This window comes from Phoenix dactylifera, chromosome 16 (assembly GCF_009389715.1).
Source record: "Phoenix dactylifera cultivar Barhee BC4 chromosome 16, palm_55x_up_171113_PBpolish2nd_filt_p, whole genome shotgun sequence".
NCBI lineage: Eukaryota > Viridiplantae > Streptophyta > Magnoliopsida > Arecales > Arecaceae > Phoenix > Phoenix dactylifera.
In genome coordinates, this window is record NC_052407.1 from 1,636,310 (window position 1) to 1,646,468 (window position 10,159).

General features: G+C 39.3%; 1 non-coding gene across 1 annotated transcript; it reads left to right on the top strand.

Moving 5' to 3' along the window:
- Positions 1-1,160: 1,160 nt before the first annotated feature.
- On the top strand, positions 1,161-1,267 carry LOC113461028. The gene has a single exon (XR_003382949.2). It is a non-coding gene; the product is annotated as a small nucleolar RNA R71 (small nucleolar RNA).
- Positions 1,268-10,159: the final 8,892 nt, after the last annotated feature.

Consider the following 10,159-nt stretch of genomic DNA (forward strand, 5'->3'; position numbering starts at 1 on the left):
TTCCGTCAGAAAAGTTATTTTCTTAACATGGTGTTTTCTTTTTACAGTGCACAAATCTTTAAGGACCTTTGCATAAGTTGGAACCTGTTTTATCACATATAAAAGAGGAAGATTAATTTTTACTTGCCTTAGGTTCTCTAGGATCTCGCTACTATGGTCTATAACTCTTGAGGTGGACTTGAGAGTTGAGGAAAGGGCACTCTAACTGGACTCTTCCTCTCTTGAAACATCAACTACATCACTACTCAACTTATCTTGTGTATCCTTAGGCTTGGGAACCCCTTCTATAACCTTACCACTTCAAGTAGTTATGGAATTAACCTCCTTAAGATCTTGCCTATCAGAGTTAGAAGTTTGTGCCATATGCTGACCTTGGAGATTGGGTTGAGCTTGGGATGAGAATTTTTCTCGATCATTTACGGTTAAAGCACTAATCAACTTAGACACATGACTCCTAATTTCTTTATTTTCCTTAACCATCTGAGTAATCATTGACTCAAACTTCTGGTTTGTCTTATTCTGAGCCTCGATAAAAACATATAAGGTGTCCTCTAAAGGATTCCTAGAACATGGGGCATGGTATGGAGGTGTAGAATAAACTTTAGATAATTGTGGTTGTGCAGGATGTTACGGGTCAGATTTCTAACTAAAGTTTGGATGGTTCCTCCAACCAGGATTATAGGTATCTGAACAGGGTGTAAGAGGCTTCTTGTACATACCTAGGGCATTAAAATGTTTCTCATACACTCCCCTTATTTCAGCAAATGTGGGACAATCCTGAGCTAGGTGATCCACTCCACCACACACAAAACAAGGTCCATGGGACTCAACACAAGAAACAGTATGTGTAACCTTTGCATCCGTTTTTTTAAGGCCTCTAACTCTCTAGTCAGAATCTCTACCTAGGCCTTGAGATTATCCTCCTTTCTAAGATGATAAATTCCTTCACTAGAAGGAGTAGCTGTAGATCATGACCTACTAGTACTATCAGTCGCACTAGGTCCTGTCCAAGTATGAGCTTTCTCAGCTAGGTCATTCAGGTACCTATGGCCTCATCCGAATCTTTCTGTAAGAACTCACCGTTACACATCATCTCTACAAATTAGCGCTCTCTAGGTGTAAGTCCTTCATAAAAGTAACTAACTAAACGCCAACTCTCATAGCCGTGATGAGGGCACAAGTTCAACAAGTCTTTAAACCTCTCCACACCTGATACAAAGTCTCACTATCCTTTTATGCAAAAGTTGAAATATGTCTCTTCAAACCACTGGTCTTATGGTGGGGGAAGTATTTGTTAAAGAAAACCTATGTCATCTCATCATAAGATCCTATTGACCGCGGTCTCAGTAAATACAACCAACTTTTCGCTCTATCTTTCAAAAAAAATGAAAAAAACTTAAGCCTAACTGCATCTATTATACTGGGTTGACTATGAAAAGTCGCCACTACCTCCTCAAACTCTATAATGTGCACGTAAGGATTTTCATTCTCTAAACTATGAAAGGTACGAAGTAACTGTATCATTCCTGATTTAAAATTCTGTTGTGGGATATTGGGTGGCAACATAATGCATGACGATGTGGCTGTGGGTGTAGGATGGAGATAGTCCTGAAGAGTCCTAATGGGCTGATCTTCATGATTGCTTATGGTGCTAGAATTAGATGGCGTACCAGACAAATTCACGAGAAAAGTGTCAGGTTCTAATTCCGGTCTCCTTGCAAATCTACCTAACTCGTCTCTATAACTACGCATGAAACAAAAAATATATGTATATTATTTTTTTTTATTTTTTTATTTTTTTTGCAAAACCATATCAAAACTACGAATGAAATAAATTGAAAAAAAAAAGCAAGAGAAAAAAAGAAAGAAGAAGGAATGAGGTTACCGCTTTAACGAATTAATTCAGCAAACCTATTCCTTGAAGCACTTCTTGTACCGTTCTTCACGACAACGATGCCAAAATTTGATTACGCCTAAAGAATAACGCGGCTATTGTAGTATAGATTGGGGTGTCGATTCCACAGAGAGAAGGTAGAAACACTAAAAAAAACTATAAAACTAAGAAGAAATATCAAAGCAGTAAAACGTGATGTGAATATTTAAAAGTAAATTAACAATTAGATTGTAGTAGTAAAAAGATGTGACCAGAATTAATGGCAGCAAAGCATCGAAAATTCCTCACTTAAATCTGGTAATTCCATTCATATTTGATCCATTGGATAACTCAATTAGAGATCATAGTACCAAATTCTCTAATCGAAAGGTATATGATAGTCAACTTTAAAGACCAAGCAATAGCACGTATCTGGTAGGATAGTAATTACGGGTATCGATCCACAGGGATTGGGTTACAATTGTTTTCTTAAAAAAAAATATTTAAAAGAAAAAGTTTGTGAAGAAAATTAAACTAAGAAATTTAATTTAAAAAAATGCAATTAAAATGATATCAGTTTAGGAGAAACTTAGGGCAAGGAATTCACCACTAACATCGGAACAAGGGTTATTTGTAATTTATTTCGTTCTTGGATTATTATGCAAATTGGCTACAAGCCTAATAAGCATTCAAAAAAAATCTCACAAAAATAATTTAGAAACATCCATCTTCGGTTGGCATGAAATGTCTACCCTAAACTAATATAGCAGGACACTGCATCTTTCCTAAGCATGGGTGATCTTTTATTAACTTAGTGATCATGAAGAACAGTTGTATAAACGTCATACTTAAAATCACAAAAATTAAATATGACTTAAAAGAAGATATTCATTAAAAATAATAAGTTCATACAATCCTAAGAGTAGAAATAAAAAAAAATACAAAACCCTTATCCTTTTGTTAGGGCTGCATCCAGCCCTAGAGAAGAGCTCAGCCTTCCATGGAGTCGTGGGCGACAGCAGCAGTGGTATAGCAGCGGGTTCCTATTTCTTCCTTCTCTTCCTTCGGCGACTCCCCTCTTATTATTTCATTTCTTTTTTTTCGTGGGAAGTAATTCCCAGAATACCCAAACTACTCTCTCACTCCTACACTCTGTGGGATTCCACCTGCTCCCTTGGAATGGTTGAGAAGAGAATGCCTCCCCTTCACATCTTGACTCCTTTTATAGGCTGCCCCCCCTGTTTTGCTTCATGTGAGAATGGAATGATAAGGACCCTGCTGGATGGAGTTGATCCGGATGGGAGAACGACCTGTGAAGCTCAGGATTTGGCGGGCTACGAGATGAAGATGAATCACAGATAGTGCTAGAAATCTGTTCCGAAGCAGAGTAATCCGACGCTGCTGGATGGAGTTGATCCGGACGCGTGGAGGATGCAGAAGAAGGTGATGATTCGTGATCCATGAAGCTCGGGAGGATGACTGAGATGCAATCCGTGAAGCTTAGGTGCTGAGCGCGGGGAAGACACGTATGATCGCGGGAATCAAAGGGAGATGAAGCCTATCCGGATGCTGGGAAGCTTGAACTCGGCTGTCCATTGGATTCGGCTAGAAGTGGTCCCAAAACAGGGGAATCCGTGAGGCTCGAAATGCTGGGAACGGACGCGTAGGTTGGCTTGATCCGAGGATGCAGATGATGGCGTGGACGTTGAGAAGATCCTGGTTCTATTCCGAAGCAGGGGGAGATCATGGAAGCTAGGGAGAATCTCGGATGGAATGCTGGCAAGGCGTTGGATTTGGTTCGGAAGAGGGATACGGCTGAGAACAGAGGATCTTTGGATGCAGAAGGATGTGTGATCCGGAGAAAGTTCGAACTCTAAGGATGAACGCTAGGGAGAGGATTCTGTTTCCGTGGCTGGGGTCAATCCGAATGGCATGCACCTGGGAGGTTGGTTGTTGAGCCGGGAGCAAGCGGAAGAAACTGAGAACGCAAACGGGATGAAGGTGTTCGGGATGCAATCAGCTCGGGATGCTGCTGTCAATCCAGATGCTAGGAGGAATCTGGAAGAAGTGATGGTTCTGACTGTTAGCTAGGATTTATCTTGGGCGGATAAGCTTGGGAAAGATAGGAACAGGGGATTCTTCCGTGGTCAATGGAATTAATCCGAATGGGAGGGAGTTTGGATTCGGTTGATAGTTGAGATGAAGCTCGTGGGATAGGGATGATTACGAACGGGATGAAGATGCAGGGGATTCGGAGAAGAGCATGGGACGTTGGGATGTTGACGCGGAGAAATCGGGGAGCTTGGCTTGAGCCAGGGGAACGACGTAAGCTGGGAATGGTTGGGAGAAGATGAGGATGGGTTTCGAACGACATGCAAACGGGATGAACATAGACTGAGATGCTTCATGGGATGAGAAACTGATTCGTGAGGCACGGGGGATCACAAATGATCGCTGGGAACATGTCCATTTGGCTGGGAAGAGGCCAACTCTAGAATTCTTTAGGATCCATGCGACTATAGATGGTATATTTTGAGATCTGAGAGACAAATGATTGAAGGGATTCTATTATTTTTAAGGTTAAAACAGGAAAATTGGAACAGGTAGAAAGAGAGTTGAAATGTGGAAGAAAATTAGGTGATCTTGTGAAGAGTCGAGAATTAATGGAGAAGCACTGGGTTTTGGAGAAGAGTTCTTGGAGTCGACTCCGGAGGATGTGAAATTGTAAAATGATGCAGTATCAGTTTAGGCTTTACGTAATTGAGCTTGACTCAACCTGCATACATTAAGCTTAACCAATAATTGAATTAAAATGCATTGATGAAGGTGAACATATTTTCTCATGTTTAAACTTTAACATATATATAAAAATACTAATAAGTGCTATGTAAAATATATTTATTTATACATTATTCAGCACTTATCACACCCCCCAACCTACGTTTTGCTAGTCCTCGAGCAAAATAATAAAATAGAAAAGAAATTAACTCACTTTCGCAGGAATCGCGATTGCATTTACTGTATGCAATAAGGCTTTAAACCCCTAGGTGGCCCTAGTGGACGAGTTTTGTCTCGTGAGGGTTTCCGGCTCAGATATCCACAAACTGTTGTCCCTACCTAAAGAATTTATTTTACTATTTTATAAAATCTGATTTTAAATGCATAAGAAACAATAATTTCAAAAGCATACAAAGTTTTAATTACTAAGTCAGCCCAAATCCTAGGTCAAGATGCAATTCAAGTTGAGGTCATTAAGTTTCCGTTAGGGAGTTGTAAGGCTTATTTATACTTGGGTGCTTGGTGATATCTGGACCATGCACAAGCTAAGGCTTTAGATCCCCCAAAATACTACTAAAACTAGTAGTTTCCAAGAATTGATCAAATAAGACCTAATCACTGATTCAAAATCATCCTATCTTGTAGGATTTCGAGAGTTGTGGATGTTTACTTTAATATCTCATGGGCTTTATCTGTAATATTCCAGTTTACTCGAATTTTTACAACGACGGCTTTCATACTATCGTCTTTTTCAAGGTCAATATTATTTTCTCTTTCTCTTTTTTTTTTATTATTTATTATTTTTTTTATATTTATAAATAAATTATGCATTTTTACTCTTATAATGATTCCTCCGTGTAGCGAGCATTCAGTCAACAACTCCCACACCAGATGGCATAAGGTGTTGGGCATCAAGACTCCCCTACGGACCTATACTCGGGTTCATCATCACAAGCCCGCTGATCTTTAACGATAGGTAGCCCTTTTCGATGTACCTAACTAAATTCACTATTTTTTTTCTTTTCTTTTTTTTAATATGAGATAATAGTGAATCAGATAGGCATGATTCATCGGGACTCAAGGTTGCTACCAGACTTAACAACATAATGTTGAACCTAACCCTTAGAAGTGCAGGCCATGTGTGTTGTGAAATTCCAAAGTAAAAATTATCTTACAACTCGCTAAAAGAACTTTTAATAAAAAGAACTCAAATCGACTTACTCATGACTAGTCATTGGGCTTTTTAGATTTTATATACTTTGTGTGTTTATCATTTCAGCACTAAAGCATAGAAATTAGGTTTTTTTTTAATCAAAAATTCGAAAAACTTATTCGAAAATGCGAAAAATTTCTTCAAAAATTCGACTCCTATACCCCCCCAACCTAGATAGACATTGTCCTCAACGTTTTGTTTTTTTTTGTTTATTTTTGTTTTTTTGTTTTTTTTAATATTATATTTTTTTATTTTATTTTATTTTATTTTATTTTGGATGAAAATATGATGCATATGGAGGATAGAAGCATTTTACTGTAGTTGCATCAGTAATATTAGGGATCCTGTTAAGACATTGAAAAATGCAATGCAAAAATGACCTACGAAAATTGGGTTGCCTCTCAACAAACGCTAAATTTAACGTCTTCAGCCAGACGCAGTACATCCTTAATTATCCCAATAAATAGGATCCATCAAATCAAGGGATTCAATCAACTGTCCATCTGCAACACACTCTATGTAAGGTTTCAATCTTTGACCATTGACGTTCAAGACACGACCATCACTGATGTTCTGAATTTCTACCGCACCATGAGGAAAAACCTTCCTAACTAAAAAGGGACCATCCCACCTAGAGCGAAGTTTACCAGGAAAGAGACGCAATTTAAAATTGAATAGTCAAACCTTTTGATTAGGCTCGAAAGACTTGCGGTTAATGTTTTTGTCATGAAAAGCCTTGGTCCTTGCCTTGTATATTTTGGCATTTTCATACGCCTCATTGTGTAACTCTTCAAGCTCGTTCAGTTGCAGTTTTCGGTTAGAACCGGCTGCTGCCATATCAAAGTTAAACTTTTTAATGGCCCAAAAAGCTCTATGCTCAAGTTCTACCGGTAAGTGGCAAGCTTTACCAAAAATCAGTCGGTAGGGAGACATACCAATAGGAGTCTTATAGGTAGTACGGTAGGCCTAGAGAGAGTCGTTTAACCTCTGAGACCAATCTTTCCTATCGGGGCGAATTGTTTTTTCTAAGATGTATTTTATCTCCCTATTGGAAACTTCAACTTGCCCGCTTATTTGGGGATGGTACGGGGTGGCAACTTTGTGGGTGATTGAATATCTGCGAACCAAAGCTTCAAAATATCGGTTGCAGAAATGTGATCCCCCATCACTAATGATAGCTTGGGGTGTGCCAAAGCGACTAATATATTTTTTTGTAAGAACTTAACTACAACCTTGTGATCATTAGTCCTAGTGGCAACAGCTTCTATCCACTTCGAGACATAATCTACCCCGACAAGAATGTACTCAAAACCAAAAGAACGCGGGAAAGGATCCATGAAGTCAATACCCCACACATCAAAAATTTCTATAATTAAAATAGGGTTGAGTGACATCATATCTCTACGGATGATTGTACCCATTCGCTGGCATCGCTCACAAGTTTGGCAAAAATTGTGAGCATCTTTGAACAATGAGGGCCAATAAAATCCACTTTGTAAGACTTTAGCTGCAGTTTTTCTACCCCCAAAATGTCCTCCGCAAGCTTGGGTATGACAAAATCAAGAATACTCTGAAATTCATATTTCGGCACACATCGACGGATTACTTAATTAGGATAGTACTTAAACAGATCAGGGTCATCCTAAAAGTAGAACTTAACTTGCGAAAAGAATCGATCCTTGTCCTGCTTGGACCAATGATCGGAAATTTGTCCTATAGCAAGATAGTTCACTATGTTGGCAAACCATGGTGTTTTTACTTGTTGCACCTCAAACAATTGTTCATCTGGAAAGGAGTCATGAAGTGGTGAAATGTTATGAGGAGGTTCGAGAAAGATTCTAGACAAAATGGTCCGCTACAACATTTGTGGTGCCTTTCTTATCACGAATTTTTAGATTAAATTTCTGTAACAACAGGATCCATCGAATTAGGCGAGGCTTGGTGTCCTTCTTTGAAAGGAGGTACCGAAGAGCAAAATGATCAGTGAACACGATAACCTTGGACCCTAAAGGATAGGATCGAAACTTGTCCAGAGCAAATACTACAGCTAGTAATTCTTTCTCAGTAGTGGTGTAATTCAACTGTGCATCTGAGAGTGTTTTACTAGCATAGTAGATGACGTGAGGTAACTTTTCTAGTCGTTACTCTAAAACCGCCCCAATGGCATAGTCAGAAGCATCACGCATAAGTTCGAATGGAAGGGTCCAATTGGGAGGTTGTATGACAGGTGCTGTAGACAACGTAGATCGAAGCATTTTAAAGGTCTCTTTACATGCTTCATCAAAGACAAAGGGTGTATCCTTGGCAAGAAGATTGCATAAGGGCCTAGAAATTTTGCTAAAGTCTTTAATGAAGCGACGGTAAAATCCAGCATGGCCAAGAAAAGAACGAATTTGTTTCACAGATTTAGGTGGAAGAAGATTAGAAATAAGATCAACTTTAGCTTTATCTACCTCAATACCCCTTTTGGACACAATGTGTCCCAAGACTATACCCTCTTGAACCATAGATGGCTCTTTTTCCAACTCAGCACTAGATTGATCACCTGACACAATGTGTCCCAAGACTATACCCTCTTGAACCATAAATGGCTCTTTTTCCAACTCAACACTAGATTGATCACCTTACATCTTTTTAGAACCAGGGCTAAATTACTGAGACAATCATCAAATGAGGGGCCAAAAACTGAAAAATCATCCATGAATACTTCCAGAAATTTTTCTACCATGTCAGAAAAAATTACCATCATGCATCGTTAAAATGTCGCGGGTGCATTGCAAAGTTCAAATGGCATTCTTTTATATATAAATGTTCCAAATGGATATGTGAAAGTGGTTTTCTCTTGATCATCGGGATACACGGCCACTTGGTTATATCCAGACTAACCATCTAAAAAACAGTAGAAAGCCTGACCGGCTAGCCTTTCTAATATTTGGTCAATAAAAGGCAAAGAAAAATGGTCCTTCCTAGTCATGGAGTTAAGCTTTCTATAGTCAATGCAAACGTGCCAGCTAGTGGTCGTGCATGTGGGCATCAACTCTTCTTCTGCATTTTCAACCACAGTAATGCCCGACTTCGTTGGTACTACTTGAGTAGGACTCACCCAGTTGCTATCAGAGATAGGGTAAATGATTCCGGCATCCAACAGCTTTACTACTTCTTTCTTGACTACCTCTTTCATGTTAGGATTGAGTCTCCTTTGCATTTCATGGATAGGTTTCACATCTTCTTCTAGGTGAATTCGATGCATGCAAATGGAAGGGTCAATCCCCTTCAGATCGGTTACGGACCATCCAATTGCATGTTTGTGTTCCCCTAGCACACTCAAAAGTTGACTTTCCTATTTGTCCGACAGGTCAGCCACGATGATTACAGGTAGGGTGTCTTCGGGTCCTAGAAAAGCATACTTAAAGGTTACCGAAAATGGCTTTAACTCAAGTTTGGGAGGAGACTCGATGGAGGGGCTCTGTGGTGTACTAGAAAGGGTAGGAAGAGGTTCATATCGGATTCGCCAAGGATGAAAATTTGTGGAAGATGGATTGTCAAGTAGGACATTGACTTCTTCTATAGCCTTGTTTAATTAAAGTTATCAATGTCAAAATGGGCTAAACATGCTTCCAAAGGGTCATCTGCCAGAATATGGGGAAGGGCTTCTTCTACAAGATCGTCCATTTTGTTTACTAGGAAGCACTCATCTTCCCTTGCGGGTTGATCGGAGGCGTGGAATACATTCAGTTTGACTTTCATGTTTCCAAAAGATATATCCATCACCCCAGTTCTACATTTAATACATGCATTGGCTATAGCTAGGAAGGGAAGACCAAGAATCATAGGAATCTGTTTCTTAAGGTTCGGCATAGATTTCATATCAAGGACGATGAAATCAACTGAAAAATAAAATTTATCTACCTTGACTAGGATATCTTCAATTGTTCCTCATGGTATTTTAACAGATCGATCAGCCAATTGCAGGGACACCGAAGTAGGCTTTAATTCACCTAATCCGAACTTCTCATAGACTGAATAAGAAAGAAGATTAACACTTGCCCCTAAATCTAATAGTGCACGATCAATGGAATTGTCTCCTACCACACAATAGATGGTAGGGGCACTAGGATCTTTGAACTTGGGAGGGGTTTTGTGCTGGAGGATGGAGCTCACTTGTTCAGTTAAGAAGACCTTTTTAGGCACATGTGTCCTAGATTTTCGTTTCTGGGTACAAAGGTCTTTGAGAAATTTGGCATAAGATGGAACTTGTTTTATAGCATCAAGGAGAGGGAGGTTGATTTTGACTT